We start from the raw sequence: 23,501 nt of genomic DNA, 5'->3' as shown, positions 1-23,501 counted from the left end.
TCATTGATAACGCCCCTCTACTTCTTGCTTCCTGTTCTTCTTCTTCATTACAATAACCCCGGCGGCGAAGGGGAGCCACCCTGGCGACTCAAGGCGATGAAACGATGGGAGGGTCGTGATGTGGCTTCAGGCGGCTGACGTGCACCGTGTCGCGGCCAAGACGGCGCTTGTCCAAGGAGTGGCTGACTGGCTCAGTGACATAAGTGACGGGAGACCGGCACTCGATGACGCGGTATGGCCCGTGGTACTTGGCAGCAAACTTAGGAGTGAGGCCAGGAGAGTTGAATGGTTGTCTAAGCCAGACGAGGGATCCAACGGCAAAACTCTGCACATGCTGATCGTTGTGGCGGCGATCTTTCTGGAGGGCTTGGCTGTCGGCTCTAAACGAGCGGGCGGCTGACGACACTCTTCTGTATGCTGTGCGACGTCAGAAACCGGACTGAATTTGGAGGCGCCAGGGCGGTATACGGTAACATTGTGTCAAGTGTAGAGGACGGTTCACGGCCACATAAAAGAAAAAAATGGTGAAAAGCCTGTCGTAGACTGTGTCGCGGTGTTATACGCGTAAGTCCGAAGGGTAGAACGACGTCCCAATTGGAGTGGTCAGAATCGATGTACATCCAGAGCATATCTCCCAGGGTGTGGTTGAAACGTTCCGTGAGGCCATTGGTTTGACAGTGGTAGGCAGTAGATGTGCGATGACGAATACCGCACGAGCGGAGGAGCTCCTGTGTGACGTTGGACAGAACAAACGGCCTCAGTCGCTAAGCAGTTCCCGTGGTGCACCATGACGGAGTATGAAATGGCGCAATATGAATGAAGCGACGTCACGAGCACCAGCCGCAAGGAGTGGAGCTGTTTCTGCGTGTCGCGTGAGATGGTAAACCGCGACAATTATCCAGCGATTGACAGCAACAGAGCACGAAATCGGTCCATAAAGTCAATCCCAGTGCATTCAACAGGCCAGGCAGGACATGGTAAAGGCTGCAGCTGACCAGGTGTATGGTGAAACGTCTTCCGTTGTTGGCATGCGGGACAGGACCGAACATATTTAGGGAAAATGTGTACATCCCACGCCAGTAGTAGCGTTGGCGCAGCCGCTGACACGTTTTCAGCCTGCCAGCATGGGCACGTTGCGGATCAGCATAGAAGTATGCACACACATCGGTTCGCAAGTGCTTGGGTATGACTAGCAGCCATTTACGTCCCTCCGCCTGGTATATTTGTGGCGGTACAAAAGTGCATCGCGTGTTGCTAAATGCATGGGTTGGCGACAAAGGGCACGGGGTTCGCTAGCGGGTGAAGAGGCACAGAGAACTTTTAAGAGGTACGCGATCCACGGGTCCTTGCGCTGTTCCGAAGGCATGTCGGTGATGGTGAGAGCATCCAGGGAAAAGGCGGCCGCTGGAGGTGGGCGTTCGTCGGATTACACGGGTGATCGAGAGAGCACATCCGCGTCAGAATGCTTGCGCCCGGATGGCCGTAAACAACGCGAATGTCGAATTCTTTTATACGAAGAGCCCGACGACCGAGGCGACCAGAGGGATCTTTTAGGGACGCCAAACAGCAGATTGCGTAATGGTCAGTTACAACATCGAAAGGCCTTCCGTTCAAAAAGGGGCGAAATTTTCCTAACGCCCATACAATCGCGAGATACTCTTTTCCGGTGACGGAATAATTTGATTCCGCCTGGGTGAGGAAACGGCTTTTATATGTCACGTCATACTCAGTGAAGCTGGGCTTGCTGTGCGCGAGGACTGCACCAAGACCGATACCACTGGCGTCTGTGTGTATTTCGGTTGGCGGAGCAGGGTCGCAATGGCGTAGCATGGGTGGCGAAGTAAGTAGGCGGCGCATTATCGCAAAGGCGACGTCGCAGGCTGGTGTCCAATGAGAAAGTTCGCTGGGGCCGGTGAGGAGCTCCGTAAGCGGTGCTATGATTGAGGCGAAATTGCGGATGAAGTGACGAAAATAGGAGGCCAATCCGACAAAGCTTCGAAGCTCTTTGATGGTAGACGGCTTCGGAAACGCGGAAACAGCACGGAGTTTTTCCGGGTCAGGGAGAATTCCATCTTTGGAGACGACGTGGCTGTGGAAGGTGAGACGGTGGGCCCAAAATTGACATTTCTTCAGGTTGAGTTGAAGGCGTGCGTTTGTGGGGCAGCTGAGAATTGTGCGCAACCGAGCGAGATGTGAGACGAAATCCGGGGAAAACACAACGACGTCATCGAGATAGCAAAGGCACATGTTCCATTTCATGCCGCGTAAAATTCCATCCATCATCCGCTCGAATGTAGCGGGCGCATTGCAAATCGGCATCACTGCAAATTCATACAGGTCATTCGGTCTTTGGACGCCGTCTTTCGACGATCACACTCCGCCATAGAGATCTGCCAATATCCCAATCGCAATTCAAGCCAAGAAAAAAATTCGGCGTTGTGAAGGCAATCGAGGGCGTCGTCTATTCGAGGGAGAGGATAAACGTCTTTGCGAGTAATCTTGTTGAGGCGCCGGTAGTCGACACAGAATCTAATACAACCATCTTTCTTTTTGACCAGTACAAGAGGAGAGAACCAGAGGCTGCATGAAGGCGCGATGACTCCACGCTGAATCATGTCGTCAACTTGTCTGTAATGACACGACGCTCCCCAGGTGACACACGGTAGGGGCGCCGTCGCAAAGGTGCGTGAGTCTCAGTGTCAATCGTGTGAACAACCGTATTAGTTATGCCTAGTGATGCTTGCGGGAAATGAAATGAAGTGCTGAACTCGTGTGGAAGCGGAAGAAGCTGCGTCCTTTCAGCAGGAGCAAGGTCGCTATGGATGGAATGGCGAAAAGTATCCGAGGGCACGGCGTTGGACCCAAGGTGAGGTGTCAGGGCGTTCAGCTGATGTTTTATCCCAGGCTCGGAGGGATCGATGGACACGATAACATCCGTGTCAACAGGCTGCACGTGTCCAAGCGTTTTATTACGGTACAAAGTCAGAGGGCCTGAGTTATGGTTGCAGACAAGTAGTCCGGAAATATCCTGGGCCGCGATAATTTAGCGATTCCTTCTCCGGTGATATTCCTTTTCGCACTTTTCGCGCTTTTCCAGTGGTCAGAGCGATGTCCCGCCCGCGATATCAAAGCGATCAGCTGGCCGTGAACGGTGGATGAAAAGAGTGGCATATAATCGAGCGGAAAGCATCGCTACAAAATCGCGGCCCTGATGAAGCGCAGGGATGGCAAATGGCAGTGACGTATGTGGCGGCGACGTCAGATGGCGACGTCAGACTTTGACGTCAGACGTCAAAGTCAGGTGGCGTCGTCAGTATACGGATGGAGCGGCAAAAATTATGGCTCATAACGGAAATAGCAGCACCAGTGTCCACAAGCGCAAGTTCTTACACCATCAACAAACACATCAATAACATTGGCGGGGGACAAGACTTAGACAGGTGGACGACGGCGCAGCTTGTTCCTCAGAAGCTGCGGCAGTATGTTTTCCGCCTCAAGAGCACTTGACCGGCGTCGCATAGACGCAAGAGAACGGCGGCGCGGTGAGGGTGACCGACGAGAAACGAAAGGTGGGACATCGGAAGTCGGCTGCCGATCGCGGGCGCATGCTTCATGTTCTTGTTCTTGCTGCGTGCGATGAGGAGGTCAGAAGTAGTAACCCGGATATCACGCTGCACTCGGGGTCACCGCGAAACGCCAGCGACAAAAGCGGGCAACATGACCCGGAATTCAGCAAGCGTAGAAGATCGGTCGATTGTGCGCAGTGCGCCAAGGATTTGCGTACTGCGGCTGAACCCGAAGAGCGGCCTCAGTCGTGGTTGAATTGTTGGTTGAGGGGTCGATACCGACAGAGGACGTGGCTTGATGACAGCATCCGCATACGTCAGTGGCGCGGCGACAGGAGTCGGCTGGCAGGCAGACGGCAAAGGCTCGGTGACCTGCTCCTGCATCACCTGACGAATGGTAGGAGTCAGATAGTGCGTAGGCGCTTGCGTTGCCGGGAAGGACGAAAGCTGTCGAGCAACTTCCTCGCGCACAAGCTCCTTGATCTGGGCCAGGAGCGCCGTGCGATCGCCGCCGATGGTCAGCGCGGCGAGGGAATCGCCTGTTGACGTTTGCCGCCGAGCTAAGATGCGTTGCTTACGTAGTTTGTCGAAGCTCTGGCACAGGCTCACCAGTTCAGACACGGTGCATGGGTCCTTGGACAGCGACACCGGAAAGGCGTCGTTGTCTATGTCTTTCATGCTGTGCATGATCCTGTCTTGCTCAATCATGGAAGGATTCACGCGCTTGCACAAGTCAATGACGTCTTCGATATAGCTAGTGAAGTTCTCGCCCTGCTGCTGCTCATGCCCGTGTAGGCGCTGTTCAGCGTGAAGCTTGCGCACTGCGGGGCGACCAAACACTTCCGCGAAGCTCGTCTTGAAAGTAGTACAAGTGGCGAAGTCCGACTCATGGCTGCGATACCGGAAGTTCGCGACGTCTGTTAGGTAGAACAAGACGGTGCGAAGTTTCGTAATGTCATCCCACTTGCTGGGCGCACTCACCCTTTCAAACGACGACAGCCAATCTTCTACGTCATGGTCATGGGTGCCGCTAAAGAAACCAGGATCGCGCTGGCGCAGTACGCTTGACACGATGACCGACGGAGATTGGGCCGCGCCTTGCTGGGTGGCGTCATCAGGCATTGTCGGAGCGGCGTTGGGCAACGCGCGGCTACGGAGCTCCAAGCTTGAAGAGGGTACCCCGCACGTCCACCACTTTGATAAGAGGATTTATTAACGGAAAGCGACAGGCGAAAAACCAACGCAGCTCCAAGGGAACGACGGTCTCGGCGCCAACAGCTCGTGATCTGTGTTTGCGTCCTTCATCGATGAGAAAGCCACTCTACTGCTTACTTCCTGTTCTTCATTACATTAGCAAGGTTCAAGGTAGTTTTCATTACAGTTACGCTAGCAGCGCGGGAGAAGTTACAGAATATAAAATGAATTCTGAGACTCTGTACTGATTCTAATTGATTAGTAAGGGTTTCGAGGCCTGGTTTCCACACAGATCATGCGTACTCTAATTTCGATCACACTATGGTTTTGTAGAGCAGTAGCTTTAATGAAGATTGAGCATAGAAAAATTACGCCGCAAGTAACCAAGTATACGGTTAGCATTGTTAAAAATATAATCGAGATGCGGCTGCAATGAAAGATCAGAAATTATATGGAGCCGTAAATACTTATAAGTTGTTACTTGTTAAGTACAGAGCCTGAAATGTGATACGCACTAAGAATCGCAATAGGAGACCGGTGTGAAACACACGTAACCTTATATTTGTTAGTATTCAGTTTCATGAGGCAAGTGTTATACCAATTAGATCATCATCATCATCATCATGAGCCTATATTTATGTCAACCGCAAGACGAAGGCCTCTCGCTGCGATCTCCAATTAGCCCTGTCTTGCACTGGCTGATTCAAACTCGCGCCTGCAAATTTCCTAATTTCCCCCCACCTAGTTTTCTACCATCCTCGTATGCGTTTCCCTTCTCTTGGTATCCATTCTGTAAATCTAATGGCCCACCAGCACACAAGTAAACGGATAAACAAAATTCATATTCTTTAAAAATTTTGAATCTATTTCGGCAATTCCTGCAGGCGGAAAAAACGTTTAGATTTCTAATTAGAATTTGTACACCAAAACTGGCAATTAAAATTGGGTCCACAAATGAATTTTACACAGGTTGAAAACAGGGGAGGGAAACAGATGATTGCTGAAAAAGGCCTTAGAAAAGGTGTCATACTGGGGACACTGTGATGAAGGAGTGGCCGCGTCGCTGCTATCGTTAACAGCTATTGTCTTAGGCTTGGGACTAACAATGATGTGCCTGAATTTTTGGGCATTATCAGTCAACAATGACGGAAGCGTGCTGCGGAAAAATACATGCTTGGCGTCTTTCAATGCTGTTCGATAATCTGAAGCTATGGCACGGTATAAATCCCCGTGATAAGAACAGCCGTTCATGTTGACTCGGCGAAAAACTAGTTGTTTTTTTTTTGTTTGTTTTTTACACAAAAGACGTTTGAATGAGGCAGTGAACCATGGGACACGATGCTTGCCTGATATGTCGCATATTGGTATGTATTTTCGCACGTGAATGTGAACATTTTCTATAAAAGCCAGCAATTCGTGCACATAAACATAGGCTGATGATGATGAAGATGATGCATTCATTTTCACACTACAGTTCGCGAAGTTTGGCATGTACTCATTAAAAAAAAAGTTTCCAGTTCTGCATTTATGGAAGAAAAGTTTGTTCTCGAGTGATCTCTGATAATTTTAGGATTAGGTCGCATATACCTGTTAGAATTTTCAACCTCAAACTGAATGAAGGAGTTTTGTTTGAGCCCCAACAAAGATGTCAATGAATGAACTAGATTCAGAGACGTAGTTGGAGCAAGATCAAGAATATTTGCGAAAGTGGGCGTGGTGTGGATTGGCTGGGTAATTAGATGAGAGAAGTTAAAGTATGCACACAAATTTATGAAGCGAAGGGTATCGGATGACGAAGCCAGTGTGGAGGGCAATGCACCCGACCGATTTATTTTTGGCAAGTTCAAATCGTCTACAATAAGAGTGGTGAAGAAGGAAATCTAACTAAAATTCGGTTGAATACGTCATAGAGGTTGCTAAAAATAACGTTAGAGCATTTGGAGGCCGATAGCGTGCGCAAAAGATTGTATCTCGATAATTAATGCAAATCGAGGCGCATATGTTTTCTTGAGGGGGAACAAGTCGAACGTGTCAAGAGTGCAGATTGTCAGCTACCGCTATTATAGAACACCTCCCCGTGTTCGGCCATCATGGTCACATCGATATGTGTTAAATTCCTTTCGCTGTTTTGTATTTCATTATTAGATATCTTTGAATTCACCCAGGTTTCTGTGAAAACCACTATGTGTGCACTGCACGTGTCGACGAGATTACACAAATCATCACGCTTATTAATACTTTCAATGTTAGAGAACAAAACATGTTATTTGTAGGCTCATGACCACAAGCAGATAGCTACGCAGGGGGCTGTTCAGCTGGCGGGGTGTTACTGTGAAGGCTGTGTGAAAAGGCCTGGTTATATATGTGATATTGGCAGGTGCTATGGGATGCCTACATGTTGATTCTTTATGAACAACTTCTTCTGACGAACATCAACCTTTTCTCTACTTGCCTTTCCAAATTAGAAATGTTTCTTGCGCGAATTCTGAGTTGACATGCAAACATTTTCTGTGACATTAACCCCCAAACTTCTCATTTTTCTTCTATCGCAAAATGTAATTTTGTAGATCTTCAAGTTCGATAATATCACTGTGATAGGACGAGAGAGATCGGACGAAAATTGACCTAGCCGATGCGCACGAGCTTATTGTCTCATTGGGTAGCAGAAGGCTCATTGCAGAAAGCAGCATCTCACACACAAGCTGTTCAGACTCAACCCATGTTTCGTATTGCGAGTCAGTTAAGCAGTAGAAAATTAGATTATCGCATCATGACCTGTCTTCGAATTCATACAGTCATCTATCAAGTGCCTCTGCTTTATTCTGCAAAGCTTCGGACACTGCCTGGGCAATGTCGAGCCTGCGAAGGCCTGCGAAGGCCTGCGAAGCAGCTACTTTTTCTTCAACAGCAACAAGTCGATCGTTCATAACAGTGATCTGGCGCTCATGTTTTGATTGCGTTTGCCGGACTTCATTGAGCTGAGAGAGTATTTCGCGGTGATTCTTGTCATTTTTTTTCCTTTAAAGCTTTAAAAAGGGAGACGATGACGTTGTTGGACTGGCTAGGATCCTGTTTGGGTGGCCTGGGGTTCAGTTCAACATCGCCGCCTAAGAGCAATAACTTCTGCTGCAATGGGCCGATGAAGCTGCGAAGCACTTTCTGGGTAGTTGGCTTGGGGAACGGGGACACGGCACTCAGGTTCGGAGGGTCCGGGAGGATACCGTCTTTTGAGACCACATGACCGAGAATCGTAAGCTTGCGAGCACCGAAGTGGCATTTCTTCCAATTTAGCTGCAGTCCTGCAGCGGTGACGCACGCAAGAACTTGCTCAAGGCGGCTGAGGTGTGACGCAAAGTCGGTTGAAAAAACTACAATGTCATCTAAGTAACAAAGTGTCCCATGTAAGAGGTCGCCCGTGGTGAGAAAAGAAGACGAAAAAGATCGCGGAGCGTTCCGAACGGCGCGAGCGCTCGGGGCACTTGAACCGAGGTGTAATCCGCGAGGGAGAAGCGATGAAACAGCATTATCGACGTGGCTCTTGAGTTGGAAGGTCGCTTCGTCAGCTATGCTCTGACGAAGGGAGAGCGGAGGACCGGGCCACGAAGCTCGTGAAGCTGGCAAGGCCCAGGTGTAGCTGTAGTCCTCAGAGACGTCCGAGCGAAGTTCTTGGGACCGGCTGCTGCGGCTCACGGTGATTCCGGTCTTCTTCTCGAGAATCCCTCTTCCTCGGCCAAGCCCGTTCAACCGATAATCACCGTGCTACCGGGCCGCCATGCCGATTGACGTAAGGCGAATAACGCTTCGCGAGGCCTAACCCGGCGAGTGACACGTCAGCGGCGGCTACCGGGGCACCAGCCACGCACTCGGTCAGGTCAACGGAACCGCGAGGCGTCGGCACTTACGGCACCCGCAACGCTTCGGACGAGCACGACGTGTACTCAACAACAAGAACTTCAAACCGACGGTCCGTAAGAAGCCGCACTTCTCTATTGCGACGCAGTTAGGCCGAATTCAGGGCGGCCAGACTTTGGCGAGTCAAGGCTAGGACTGACCTAGAGACTTTGAGGCGGCGCTAGGCTCCAAAACCGAGATAGATTACTTTTTGTTAGTTTGTATTTAACCTAAGTTTGGTGTTTAAGTTCGTGTGAACATTTTTGGTGAATATGGTTCTAGTTTTGTGTGCCTTGTGCTTTTACCGTCCTTGTACATATAAATCCTTGTTTGCTGTGCTGCCAGTCGTGTCTTTCCTCCATCGAGAGTAGCGCATGTACGCAACTCTTCCGCTCCCAAGCAAGTAGAAGGTGACACAAAGGCACGTGTTCCACTTCAGGCCTCGACGAATAGCGTCCATCACTCGTTTAAAAGTGCCAGGCGCATTTCAGAGGCCGAAGGGCATGACGGTGAATTCATATAGGTCATCACGTGTTACAAAGGCTTTCTTGTGGCGATCGACCTGTGCCATCAGCACTTGCCAGTACCCGGAGCGCAGATCCAGCGAGGAAAAGAAGTACGCACCCTGTAGGCTGTCCAAGACATCGTCGATGCGCGGCAGAGGACAAACATTTTTGCGCGTTATGCGGTTAAGGCGGCGATAGTCGACGCAGAACCTTACGGAACCGTCTTTATTTTTAACGAGGAAAACCGGAGATGTCCACGGACTGTGAGAGGACCGGATGATGCCATGCTGCAGCATGTCGTCAACCTGCTGGTCGATGATCCGGCGTTCAGCGGCAGACACACGATACGGATGCTGGCGCAAAGGGGTTTGTTGACCGGTGTCGATATGGTGAATGACTGCTCAGGCTCAACCCAAGGACGGTTGGCCAATGTCGAATGAGGCCCGAAAACGCTGGAGGAGCTTGATCATTTCCGCGTGCTGGACAGGTGTGAGTGCAGAGTCGACGGCATGAGCGAAGACGTCCATAGGGGCATCGGTCGCGTCGGGAGGAGTGAGGGCGCAAAGCGGAAGTGATGCCACATCGTCAAACATGGTAGCCGGGAAGACGCAGTTTAAATATTCAGAGCTCCCCAGGCACTCACCGGGGAGTATGGATGAAAGGCACGCGGAGGGATTGCACACGTAAAGGGTAGCAGAACCGCCGCAGAAATTGACGACAGCAAAAGGAAGCAGCAGGTTCCGAAGGCTCGCACAAGGGGGTGACGGCGTAAACAAAACAGATGAGTTCGCGACAAAGTCATACGACACAGGGACCGGAGCGGCTGAGAAAGGTGCGATGTCAATGTCAGAGGCAGCAACAACCATAGTAGAATAGTGGTGGTCAGGGTCAACGCACAGCACTGATAACGTAAGTTCGGCAGGAGCGCAGTCGACAACAACTTCATTAGCAGATAGGAAATTCCATCCAAGAATAACATTGTGCGAGGAACGGGATAGGACGACAAATTCGACAACATACAAAACGCTTTGAATGACTACGCGGGCTCTGCATGTTGTTGAAGGCTGAATGCGATGCGAGGTTGCTGTACGCAGTGATAGATAAGTGGAGTGGTCACTTTGTTCAAATTGCGGCAAAGATTTTCACTAATAATAGAAATGTTGGCTCCAGTGTCAATAAGTTCGCGTAGAGTGATGCCATCTACGGGCAGTTCAATTGCGTTCGCAGTAGAAAAATAAGGCCTTGAAATGTTCGACGTGAACGCAGTTCTTGCTTCGGGAACTGCGACTATTTGTTTTCTTCGCGGGCTGGACTGAGTCGACAAACCAAAGGACAAATGGGTCAGCGACGTGGGGAGGGCGACCGGCGTGAATCGAAGGGGCGGCGACTAGAAGACGAGTCCGGAGGAAGATTAGACATGTCATGGCGCGGAAGTCGAGCAGGCATGTAGCCGGAGGCGCCCCCGCTGTCAGGGAAACGGAAGTTGCGACGGCGGCAGAACCATGCTACGTGACCCGGGAAACCAGATAAATAGCATATTGGCCAGTTATCAGGTGTACGCCACGGCTTGACGACAGGGGCTCTAGCTGCCGAGTAAGGAACGGGAACCGGACGTGAAGGTGGTGGTGGCACATGGAAAGTTCCGGTGGTCCGGTAGGCGTCAGGAGCCGGAGGAACATAAGGCCGGGCGACAACGTTAGCGTACGTCAGTGGTCCAACAACAGGCTGCGGAGGAGGGACAGGTGGCGTGCATCAGCAACTTGCGTTTGAAGCACTTGATGAAGCGAAGGAGTCAAGGATGTCACCGGCTCAGGAGGGCCGGTCGCCAGAGACAGTTGACGCGCGACTTCCTGGTGGTTGAACTGCTTTACCTTCGGCATTAAAGCAGAAATGTCGGCAGCGTCGTGCCTGAAATCCGAGGGAGCCAGATCGGTGGTATCCTACTGAGCAGCCGAACGTGTTGAGGCACGCTGCTTGCGCAGCTCGTCGTACTGCTAACCGAGCTGAATTACCTCGGCCACCGTCTGGGGACTCATGGCGACGAGCATCTGGAAGGCGTGGTCATGGATGCCATTCATGACATGCTTGATCTTGGCAGCTTCGTCCATGGATCAGTTGACGCGCCTGCAGAACGAGAGCACGTCTTCAATGTAGCTGGTAAAGCCCATGTCATTGCCTTAGCCCGACCACGCAATAACTGCTGTGCACGAAGGCAGCGAACGGCGGGACGGCCGGAGACCTGGTTAAAGTGCTCGTAAAAGCTGACGAGGTGGTAAAACTGGCTTCGTGATTTCGGAACCATAGGTTCGCCACACCCGTCTAATAAAAGCTTACATTAGTGAGCTTGGCGCGGTCCTCGACATCGAGGTCTTCTGCTCCGCTAAATATAGCAGGATCGCGCTGCCGAATGACGCCAGGGCAGACAATGGTCGTGGGTTGGGACGGTCCGAGATCATTCATCAAATGGAGGAGGTGGTAGCGTCCGACTGCGGAGTTGCAGGATGTGGAAGAGAAACCCAGCGCCTCCACCAGACTGCAACGGAGATGTTTGCCTAGCAGCACTCGATCTGGCGTTTCAACAGTAGAACGAAACAAGTCAGTGGGAGCTATGGCGAAGCGGGCGAGCAAGCGTTGCTTGTCTTCTTCTTCCACCTTCACCAGCACCGTGGCCCAGTGCCTTCATTACACTGGACATATATGCATTCACAGACATCAGAAGCAACACGCTTGGGCATGGAAAAGGCAGCAGGTCGGCATTGCTTGTTCGTTTACAGTGCAACGAAGGATATGGAGTAACCAACACCAAGAAACAGAGGAAAATTGGAGGTGATGGCATCGCTGCTGCTGTTCCATGCCCCCTGAAAGCACTCGGCGATGACCAGTGCTTAAATGGGCGTGATACAATTGATCACTCTGACGATGGAGCTTGAGCGGCCTATGATGCGGGCCACTTGAAGGCGAAGGCTTCATCCGGTGGCGCCGGGCAACATTGGCTGATTTGTGACGAATCACGCATATAATTTAGAGGCCGCCGAGCAGGACACATAGGGCGCTCAGTCGATGGCAGATGGAAATCGTGCTGCAGGTCGCTCGGTTCATGACCAAGGCCGCTCGTTGATAACATCTGTACCAAGAAACAGAACATTGGACGCGTGTGCATCGCTGCTGCTGTTACATGGCCACTGAAGGCGCTCTGCGATGACCAGTGGGTGCAATACACTTGATGACTCTGACTATGGAGCTTATGTGGCCAATGGTGCGGACCACTTGAAGGCGAAGGCTTCGTCCGGTGGCGCCGGGCAACATTGGCTCATTTGTGACGAATCGCGGATAGGCTTTAGCGGCAGCCGAGCAGGAGAGATAAGGCGCGCAGTCGATGGCATGGTGGAAATCGTGCTGGCGGTCACTCGTATCATCACAAAGGCCGCTCGATGATAACATCTGCACCAAGAAACAGAAGAAAATCTGACGTGTCTGCATCGCTGCAGCTGTTCTATGCCCACTCTGTGTGCTGTGGGTCATATGGATTTTGCTGTAGGAAAGACGCAGCTCTTGTAGAAGCAGAAAGAAACCGGCAGATGAGAAGGCATGTACAGAACGAAATCCCTTGTGACCCATGGTATACGCCAACTACCTCGAAAAGGGAAAGCCAAAACGGGAACGTCTAGAACCGCGGGTACACAGGTGCTTCGATCCACACTGCTTGGGTATCATCATCATCATCAGCCTATATTTTATTGCGATAGCAATTATATGGACACTCAAAAGCAGATTTCTGCCGTCGCCGCCGCCGTCGCCGTGAGGTTCCGTATGACGTCAATGGAGATTAAATCGTCGCCGTGCGCCGAACGCTGTATGTGCGAGGGAAAGGGCGCGAGGGGCGCGCGCTTTCACGGGGAGTGAACGCACGGCGGAGAACAAACGCGCGTTCTGCGCCGTGCTCCCTTAAGGGCTGCAGAAGTAGGCGTCTCTTTCATCCTTTACAATCACCATATATGTAGAGCAAACGCGCCTTCTTCCGATGCGCGAGAGGCCGTGGGGGAGGGGGGGGAGGGGGAGGGAAGGGAGGCGACGTTTAGCTGCGGCACCAAGTGCCTATTTATATCAGAGGCTCCGGCAACAGTCACCAACGCCGCACGCATATTGAGCGAACGCGGGCAAAACGCCGACGGCGTCGACAACAGTTCTGCGTGTTGCCGGTGCTGCTGCATGTCCAAGTTTATACAGCTGATAAAGCTAATATCACTACTCCGTATAGCTCTCTACCAATTTGATATCGCCATTGATGCTTCGCCTTTCAGGTGAAACTGCGACAACTTTTTATGTCCACTGCAGGACGAAGGCTTCTCCCTACGATCTCCAATTACCCCTGTCTTGCGCTAGCGTATTCCAACTTGCTCGGGTATACTCCGCTATAATTTTCATAACACCCGCTTCACAACGCACTTAAAGAACTGTAAATGAAGTTTTTTTTTTTGTATTCTGTTCTCATCCGATCGCGGATCCTCTTTAGGTGCGAACCCTATGCCTGCAGCAGAACGGTTTAGCCACTATGTCACGGTTTGGTGGGACAGTCCAGGTGACTGCGCGTGTGATATGCTGCAGTTTAGCTGATAATTGCCGTTCCTGCATTGGTAAATCCCTGTAAAATCAATTCTGCTGAACTGAGTGCGGAAAACCTTCTAGCGTTTTTTTTTAGCCAATAAAAAAGGAGAGTGATTTTCCTTGCGGCTGTCAAGAGACATGTACAAGAATAACTTTAGTGAACGAGCACGTCCAAATCACTTTGTTGCTTTCGTGGGAACGTGGGCTTATTCATCAAACGATCACCGCTGAACACGATGCACATAACGTATCCGGCACATCAGTAATCGAAAACATACCTTGGTGGCTCACATGTACTGCTGAATAAGCGATTCGGTGCATGATAATCGTGTCTTGCTTTAGCGCGACTCAGTTTCAGTTGAAGGAGAAAGGACACACAGGTCACACTGATGAGCGCCAACTTCCAACTCTGAACTTATGGCGCATTATATGGACCGCTCATAGCACACGTATTAAAAGAATCGAATCATCAACCTTCCGGTCAGTCCAGTATAGACACCGGTGCACGGCATGGGAAACTTATATACAACTGCTCGAGTGCATTCAACATATCTGTTCAAATGTATTTTTCCACACATTGGCTGTGTTTTCTTCGTGGGGTTGGTGAGATTGCATAGCCTGCCCAGTTTATCAGGAGTAGAGAGAACGACTCGGATGCTCGCTCTTTCTGCAATCTTTTTCAAAAGGTGAGAAACATTGTGAATATATTGCATTATCACTTGCTTTGATACCAGCGTTCACTGCATCGTTCTCCTGCCGTCTGAGCTCCGGAGAATCTTTACGCAAGCATTCTGCCACTGACACCTTCACTGGCATCGGATAGCCTGCTTTGGACAACCGCTGGCTGTGCCCTTCAAAACTAACGGACGCAGCATGATGAAACAATTATATCATGCTTTATCACGCGTTATAAATGCACTGATAAAATTGTGTAATGATGCTATGTTCGCTAGTGCAAAGCAGGAACTTGACTTTCTCAAACTGGTCGGCACGTGTTCAGTGGACTGGAGTCATGTGCTTCTTGTAAGCTTGTTGATTCGATTGTTTTGGAACGTGTGCTATGAGCCGGCCATATATACTGCGCAATAGGGTTATGGAATAAAACCAGTTGGAAGTGGGTGGCCATCCTTTCACCTGTGTGTCCTTTTTCCTTCATAGTCAAACTGAGTTGCGCTAAAGCAAGACAAGAACACGTTGGTGGATCATGGCTATGATAAGCTGCTGCTAAGCATCATTACGTTGGTTCAGTCTGCTGCCGTACCGCTCGCGTTCACAAAGCCGTTTAAATAAAAAAAATGTCGCAGTTTCGCCCGAAAGGCGAAGCATCGATTGCGATAGCAAATTAGTAGAGAGCTATTCGGAGTAGGGATAGTAGTTTTATCGGCTGCATAAACTTGGACACATTGGCTTACTAACTGAATTAACAATCGTGGTGTCAGCGCGCACAAGCAAACATGAATAGATCACGCTGAATGACCGCAGCCAACGACTGTCAAAACGCTGGCAGCAAGCGCAGGTTCGCGCGGTCTATCGCTTCAACGGAAACTGAGCGGCGAATGCACTGCGCATACAAAAGTCAGAGCCGTGTGGAGATAAAAGACGGTGCGGACGACCGGCACCGGCGGGCAAAGTGCAGAGGAGAATTTGTTGGCAGAGGAGAAGCTGAACCCCCCTCTTCCCGTTTCTTGATTTCGCGTGGGAGATTGAGTGGCAAGATACGCCTTTGGTGCCGGAGCACAGTGCCGCCCCGCCTCCCTCCCTCCCATACCCCCACGGCCTTTCGCGCGACGGTCGCAGTTTGCTTTCCGCCATGTGTTCGCTCTCGGTGATAGCGTGCGGGGGAGTTCGCCCTCTGTGATAGCGCGCGTCCCCCGCGAGCTTTCGCTCGCGCATACGGTGCGCGGCGACGATTTTATCGCCCTTGGAATCTCTACGGAACCTCACAGCGACGGCGACGGCAGAAATCCGGTTGAAGTGTTCATATAATTGCTACCGCAATAAAACGAAATTACTAGTGTGGATTACCTTGCGCACCGGTTATAGAATCACGGGTGGTTGAAGTTCCAACGCAGGCCAGCATTACGATCTCTCGGATTGCAGGGAAGGTCCGGTGGAATAAAGGCGTGAGTTACCGAAGAGTGATTATTCGCACGCGGTAAAAATGGCGGTATAAGTGGATAAAGATAACACAGGATTCCTACCTGCCATGAATATCGACGGCGCAGTCAAGATTCTTGGTGGACAGTAGATGTAGCTACGGGCAACGATGGGACGCGGCAGCGCATCGAAAATATCTGAGCAGGGTATAAAACTCGTGAAGTAGGTATGCCTAATTGGAAGGCAAATTAACTGTAAGTCACTTACCTGGCGTCGAAACTGATGCCTCCGGATGTTTTCTTGAGCTTTAATATTTCCATCTTGAAGGCGTCCCATGAAACCGACTCTACGGCTTGCATGGTGCCGCCACTTACGACCACGTTGCAGTAGAACAAGTAGTGACACAAGCCGTCTGGTGGGTACATGGTGCTTAAGACGGCGAACTTGGAAACCGTGCAGATGAGTTGTGTGACTGAGAACAGCAAACAGAGTTGACAAGAAAGGTGCTTTGACATCGCAGCAGATGCACACAAGCTACAGCAACGATTCAGGTGGTCATTCGTGACATCTATTAAGACACTGCATAAAAATTTTCGAATAAAGCGGAGTACAGCGATGTGACAAAAATGGCGTTCGAAGCCGTGTACCTCTTCTGAATGAGTATTCATAATTTATTTAGGTAACTGCATCAGAATGATGGTAACAGATTAGGTATTGTCTATTTGTATATATAACGCGATTATGGCACTCAAACTAATTTGAAGGCTAACGTTTACGTCATATGAAGTCATATTTAGGGGAACGCTGAATTTGTAAATGTGCGAGAAGACGTTGTAGCATATACAACACGACGACTGGCACTTAAATCTGTATATTTCCTCTCAAAATTGTGTTCCATTAAGACCTAAAACATACCTATAACATGCAAAGCTACGCAGCTCCAGTCGTACGTTAGCGACTGCCGTTAACAACTATTTGCCGCAATTTTGAAGCCGCTATAACCACTATTTTTCCGCCATTTTGAAAGTTACGGATTTCATGAAATACTGCTGATAGTTTATCACCTCGACGCTATAAGCACTGCGAGAAATCGATTGCATCCAGTTTGTATCAACTTAAAAGGGGCATGGCGCCCAATTTTCGATCATAATCTGTATAATGTGTGGTAATCCTTGTGCGTTCACGTACACGTCGGCAAAATTTTAGCGCATTTGAGGCACTACGTGATTTGTAATTCAATTTTATTATATTACACTCAAACGGCATAACAGTCGAGCAACACTGGCACGCTCGCGAGCCATGACGTAACAAGCTGCATGCTTGCCGATCGAGCATGTATATTCCGGCGAAGAATACGTGCTTCAGCTGTGCGCGCATGCGGGAAACTTCTGCTTTGTTCAGCCTGTCATTGAATTTGTTCAACTTGCTCCGGCTGGTAACAATGCCACAGCGACGCCTATGTGGCTCTGTGGGGTGCCAGAGCGAACGGAGCAAGAAGTGCTCAGTATCGTTCTTCAGTTTCCCCAAGGAGCCCGTCAAGCGTAATGGATGTGGGCAGGAAGGACTGGCGCTCATCTGACACGTTTGTTGTGTTCTCGGAACACTTCCGACCAGACAGCTACAACGACAATTTGCGCCTCCTCGCCGAGTTTGGGATACCCGTGAAATAGCTTGCACTTGAGGCGCAACGCTAAAGAGACAGCGGCAGCTGGTGGGCACCTAGCTACTCCAGGCTTTCGGGCTAGGTTAAGCACTACCAACTCATCCCCAGCATTGTCCAGAATTGATTGATAAGTGATCAATTATAGATTAGCTATTGATGGCTATCGATTGGCTATCGATGACTGACTAAGCTTAAGTAGCCGCAACCATGCGTAGCTAGAGAGAAAGAGAGAAAACATTTACTGTTAAGGAAGGGGGGGGGGGGGCGAGTTCCTCATAGGATGGAGCCCTTAGTTCAGGGCCCCATTGGCTCGCACCACCCCGCGTGCCAACTGGATCAGCCGTCGCTGCTCTTGCGGGTCTAAGCTGGTCAGGCAGTCTCCCAGGAGGAAGGGGAAGGGATAGGGAAGTAGCCCGGAGGATGTGAGCACTCCCAGGTGCAATGATATACTGTGGGCTAGAGCACTGCACAGGCCGATTTTTTCAGACCGGGCCCTGCCCGGGCCCGTTTTTACGTTGGGCTGCCCGCCCTAACCCAACGAAAAGTTTTATGACGACACCCGGGCCCGGCCCGGCCCGGCCCGGGCCCGGAAATATTCTACGTTACCCGCCCGGCCCGGCCCGCCACCCCTTTACCTTAGGTCAAAGCCCGGCCCGAGCCCTGCTCGAAACCGGCCCGAACCCGGCCCGAGACCGAAAAACACATTGAGTGTCAAGCAACGTGAACTGCGCTCTACTGGGAACACTAATATATTTCGCATATACGAGGCGACGCAGGGCTCTGGAAACAAACGGGGGGCGAGGTGGGGGCGGGACAGGGGGCTTCGAGCCCATCCTCGCCTTGTAACAGACAAGTCATGGCTAAAAAAAAACAAGCGCTGGCTGTAGTTGTCCAGAGCTCGAGGCTCAATACGATTGAATCATTTTGCCAGAGCAGACGTCCCACCTACCAAGGCTATTCGTTATTTAATTACCTTGCTACTGACACCTGACTCTCATTGGAGTTTTACTGTTCCTGTATGGGAAGTAAATGATTGCCTTGAATTTACTTCCCATAACTTTATTCACGATGTCGATTATATAACACGTGACGGCGCGTAAGTGAATTTCGAGTGCCACGCAGAGAGTACGATTGCTCTTCCCCAACCAAAATTGTGCGAGGGCGCTGCGACCGAACTGGATTGGGGCCAAGACGCGCTCCGCGGCATATTCAACGAACTTTCGCTCCCGGAACCGAGGCTGATTGCTCATAGTACGCTCTTAAAATAGTGATTTACTTCAACTGCAAATTTATGTTTACACCATTTTGCCAAACATATATATTTGAGGCACGGAATATACAACGCGACGTTTTCAATTTTGCAGTCGTTGTCAAGTGAGTCGTGTGCTAGCAAGCGCGCGTTAGCTAAGCGGATGCTGGTGGACGCCCAGTTTTTCTCACAGAACATCTGTGCAGTACATATGTTTTGTTTTATGTTTTAGTAGATTTGGTGCGCCCAGAACTCTTGACGGTCGCCGCGGCTTCCAGCTGAACCGGCTTAACAGGTTTTTCAGAGTCGAGACGCGCTAGGATAACTCGCTGCACGTTACATGCACACCACTACAAAGTCTGAGCCCGGCCGGGCCTACGTCAAAAAACCCGAGGCCGGCCCGGGCCCGGGTCAAAAAGCACATGGCGTGCCCGAGCCCGGCCCGAGCCCGTGAAAAAACTGCCCTACCCGGCCTGGCCCTGCCCTTGGGCCGGGCACGGGCTTTCGGGTAAGCCCGAGCCCATGCAGTGCTCTACTGTGGGCTTTGCTCCACTGTAGAGCACTAAACATCTCACCATAATCTATCATCGCTTACCCAGGGAACAGTTCCTATGGCCGGGAAACAAGCTAAAGTAATTCGTGTCCACAAAAGTGGGAGCACATCAGACGTATGTAACTACCGGCCCATCTCTCTTACGAGCACCTGCTCCAAACTACTTGAACATATAATCAGTAAACATCTCTCAAATTATTTGGAAACTAACAATTTACTATCACAAGTTCAACATGGTTTTCGTAAAGGGTTGTCTACAATAACTCAGCTCGTTCAGACAGTCCACGATCTTTCACTAACGATAAATAGCCGAGCACATATTGACCGAATTTTTTTAGACTTCGCCAAAGCGTTTGATAAAGTCTCGCATCCTAAATTCTTGTTAAAAATAAATGAAATATTTAGAAATCCAAACATTACTAAGTGGTTTAGATCCTACCTCCACTCTCGTGAGCAGTATGTTGAAATAAATTTAATATAAATCCACGTCCAAAGCAGTTTTGTCTGGAGTACCTCAAGGCAGTGTTTTGGGGCCTCTTTTATTTCCTATCTTTATTAATGATTTGCCAACTGATATAACTGTCCCGCTAAGATTGTTTGCAGACGACTGCGTAATATATAAAAGGATTGAATCTTTAAATGGCCAGTTAGACCTCAACACCAATTTAAATAATATTCGACAATGGTGTAATGAATGGCAAATGTCACTGAACCCAGTAAAATCAGTTTGTATGACTATAACACGGAAAAAGACGCCCCTGATGTATAAATACAGTATCGGTCCCCATGAAATAATAAGAGTAACAGAATGTAAATATTTGGGATTAATATTTACTTCAGTCTTGAGGTGGAACATTCACATCAATGAAGTTTGTAGAAGGGCAAATAAAGTTCTTTGGGGCCTCAGGCGAAGATTGTATAGCGCAACTCCTGAAGTGAAAAGCCTGGCGTATAAGATATTACTACGGCCAATCATTGAATATGCTAGGATAGTATGGGACCCACACACTGCTACTAACCGTCATAAATTGGATAGAGTTCAACGACTGGCTTCTAGATTTATATTTAATAAATATCAGCGCATGCACTCTCCTACTGAACTATGCAGTCGTGGAAACCTTTCCGCGTTAGAATTAAGGACGAAGTTTCACCGATTAAAATTTTTGTTTTTAATTATTCATAACCAGGTTAAAATAAATTTATCTGAATACTGCATAATTTCACCGCATCAACGCTTCAGACACAGGCACACCTTATACATACAGCCGCCAGTTAGACGAAATGATACATTCAAGTACAGCTTTTTTCCCAGGGTGATTAAGGAATGGAACGAATTACCAAATTCAGTTGTGACATCTTCCTCCGTCAGTGATTTTATTTACTGCTGGTTTAGAGAATGTCATGTTCTCTGGTATGAATGCGTCTTAGCATGTATTTTTGTTTCTGGTGCGCATAAAACAATGTATTTTGTCTTTGTTCACTGCATGTCACTTTTTATAGATGTTGCCATTGTACTGCCTTGTATTTTGTATTTGCTCGAGATATAGCAGAATTTTGTATCTTTTCTTCTATTTTTTTCCACTCCTGTAAAGGCCCTTAATTGGGTTGACCAGTATAAATAAACAACAACAACAACAACGCGATCTCGAGCAGAAGCAACAAGGGCTACGTAGGTGAGTGACCCACGGATGTCGCAACGAAGAGGTACGGCGTTATCAAGTTAGGCGATAGCAATGAAGATACGGACATTGCAAGATCACAAGTCTGTGTTGGCACTAAGATTTCACGTTCGGTGTCAGCGATCACACGCAATCACATCGTGACGCCATCCTCGTAGTTAATGAATTCGCGCTTCGCGTCTTTTCTGTGGAAAACTTTTTTCACTGTCGCACACCAAACTGATAGATAAGTAACTCGACTCTGACTTACATTGTGTTATCGCCGCGGTCGTCGTCGTCGTGGTCGTCGTCGTGGTCGTCGTCGTGGTCGTCGTCGTGGTCGTCGTCGTGGTCGTCGTCGTGGTCGTGTCGGTCGTTGTCGTCGTTGTCGTCGTCGTGATCGTTGTCATCGTTGCGGTCCTTGTGGTTATCCTGGTCATTATCGCGGTCGCTGTCATCATTGTCGACGTCGTCGTCGTTGTTGTCAGTCCCTCAATTGTAGCATGCTGTGATGTTGGCACGCCTGATGGAGGCCCTCTAGGTGGCGGCGCTCTCGAAGGTGGTACACCCGATGGCTGCACGCTCGACGGTGGGACACTCGACGGTGGGACACTCGACGGTGGGTCACTCGATGGTGGGACACTCGACGGTGGCACTGGGTTCAAGTTCACTGTGTTAACACAATGAACGAAGTTTGGTCCCTTACTTCTCGCATTGCGCGTCAGGAATGGTTGGCGTATCAGGTATTGGAATGGAATCTAAAATGGACTTTTGTACCTCATGATAGCTGAGCATAGCGTCTAGAATAGCAATACTGTTGTACAAAGAAAGGATGTATGAAAGATTTATGCGGTAGGCTATACGTTCAAATATTGTTCTGCAAAAATAGCCACCTTCTTACTTGTGTGCATTCGAGTAGCCTTTTGTAGAAACCCCCTCCTGCCAGTGCACATTCTTCGATAGCCATTGCAAGCAAATAGAAACACACTGGCGCTCGTGTATGGGTCGTGAAGCGAGTCTTATTGGTTGCGATCACTTGGACGCCCTGGCCATAAATAGTCCATAAATGATAAGACAAGGAAACAGGAGCCTAAGAAACGTATTGTGTGAAAATAATGTATGTGGCCGAAAATCTACATATTTATAAAATGGTATATAGCGTCTCTTCTATCCCGTCCTAAACAAGCGTTGTCTCATACTGCGCACAAAGAACTTTACCCCAAAGAATGATGATACTGCTAGAAGGACTGCGAGGGTTCCTAGTGTTTACCGCAGAAGTTAAAATAATCATAATACAGCTAGCACGAATGTGGAGGTTAACATAGTTTACAGGAAATGTTACCTCGTTGTTTAAAACGTTTCTTGAATTTGTGTTCATAATTACCTTTCTTGGGGTATTTCACCCAGTTCAGGTCAACTCACACGTATCTTTTTTCTCTGGTGGTATTCCTGCTGGGGACGATGATGGATAGGAAGCACCGCCACCCGAACGTCCACTTCCGCCTTCGCTGTCACCGCTGTCACTGCCACCAACGTCGTCGGAGTCCTCGTCGCCTGCCCATACACAGTAGACAAAAATGCGTAAAGACGCATAGAAACGCATTTTTTTGTTTTCTTTCGTTATTGTTAGAATAGCCATTCATCGCGTTATATCACAAAAATGATGGTGTGCGTGGGTTCCACGTGGACCAAAAAACAACACGGATGATATCCCCGCCACAATTTGTAGCCGGAGAAGGTTAGGAAAAATCATGTGTTATGTTTCATTGATATGAAAGTGAACGAAAGCCGTAGTCTCATTTCCCAAATAACACGTGAAATCTTTACCAATTATGCTAGCACGTCCACTCGCCCGCTTTCTTCGGTATTTGAGTATGCGTAAATGATTAAATTTCAAAGTGGTAACCAGTGCTGCTCATGATTGAGGTGGCGGATGAGGAGCATCAGTTTATCGGTAGGGTTCACATCGCATACCCTGATTACGTAGCAGGCAACAGACCCATAGGCGTTCGTACGTTAGCGCATGGAATTAGGGCTGATGAATCCGAGGCCCTCGCTATGCAGTGAACGAATTAGGTTGATAATTTGGGGCAAAGTATTTAGAGCGCAACCCTTAGGCGGCCGTTCCTTCGGCAAGCGTCATCGTAACCGAGCGAACGAGCGCAGCGAAGGATGGGAGCGAATGCGGAGAGCAGCGATGGATGAAAGACAGCGAAAGGGAACAGAGGGTGAGGAGGGTGCGGCGGAACCATGAGGCGGAAAGCGGAGGAGGAAGGTATAGCGAAATCGTGACGATAAAAGCGTAGTGCCCAGCAAGACGGGCTCTGCGGCGGCGATGGCCTGGAGAAGGCGCCAGAGTAGTGCATGGTGTCTGTTCACCGATGACGCCAACGATACAAGCGCTGCGTTATACGGGAAAGGGCATTAACGTGTCTGCGGCGGCTGCTGCGAATCGCGCCCACGCGTCAGCAACACGCTGGCTTTCGCGATCTCCCGATAAGCGAGGCAGTCGCGCCACA

This window comes from Dermacentor silvarum, chromosome 11 (genome assembly GCF_013339745.2).
Source record: "Dermacentor silvarum isolate Dsil-2018 chromosome 11, BIME_Dsil_1.4, whole genome shotgun sequence".
Taxonomy (NCBI): Eukaryota; Metazoa; Arthropoda; class Arachnida; order Ixodida; family Ixodidae; genus Dermacentor; species Dermacentor silvarum.
The sequence above is the reverse complement of the archived record's forward strand: the minus strand, read 5'-3'. Positions refer to the sequence as shown.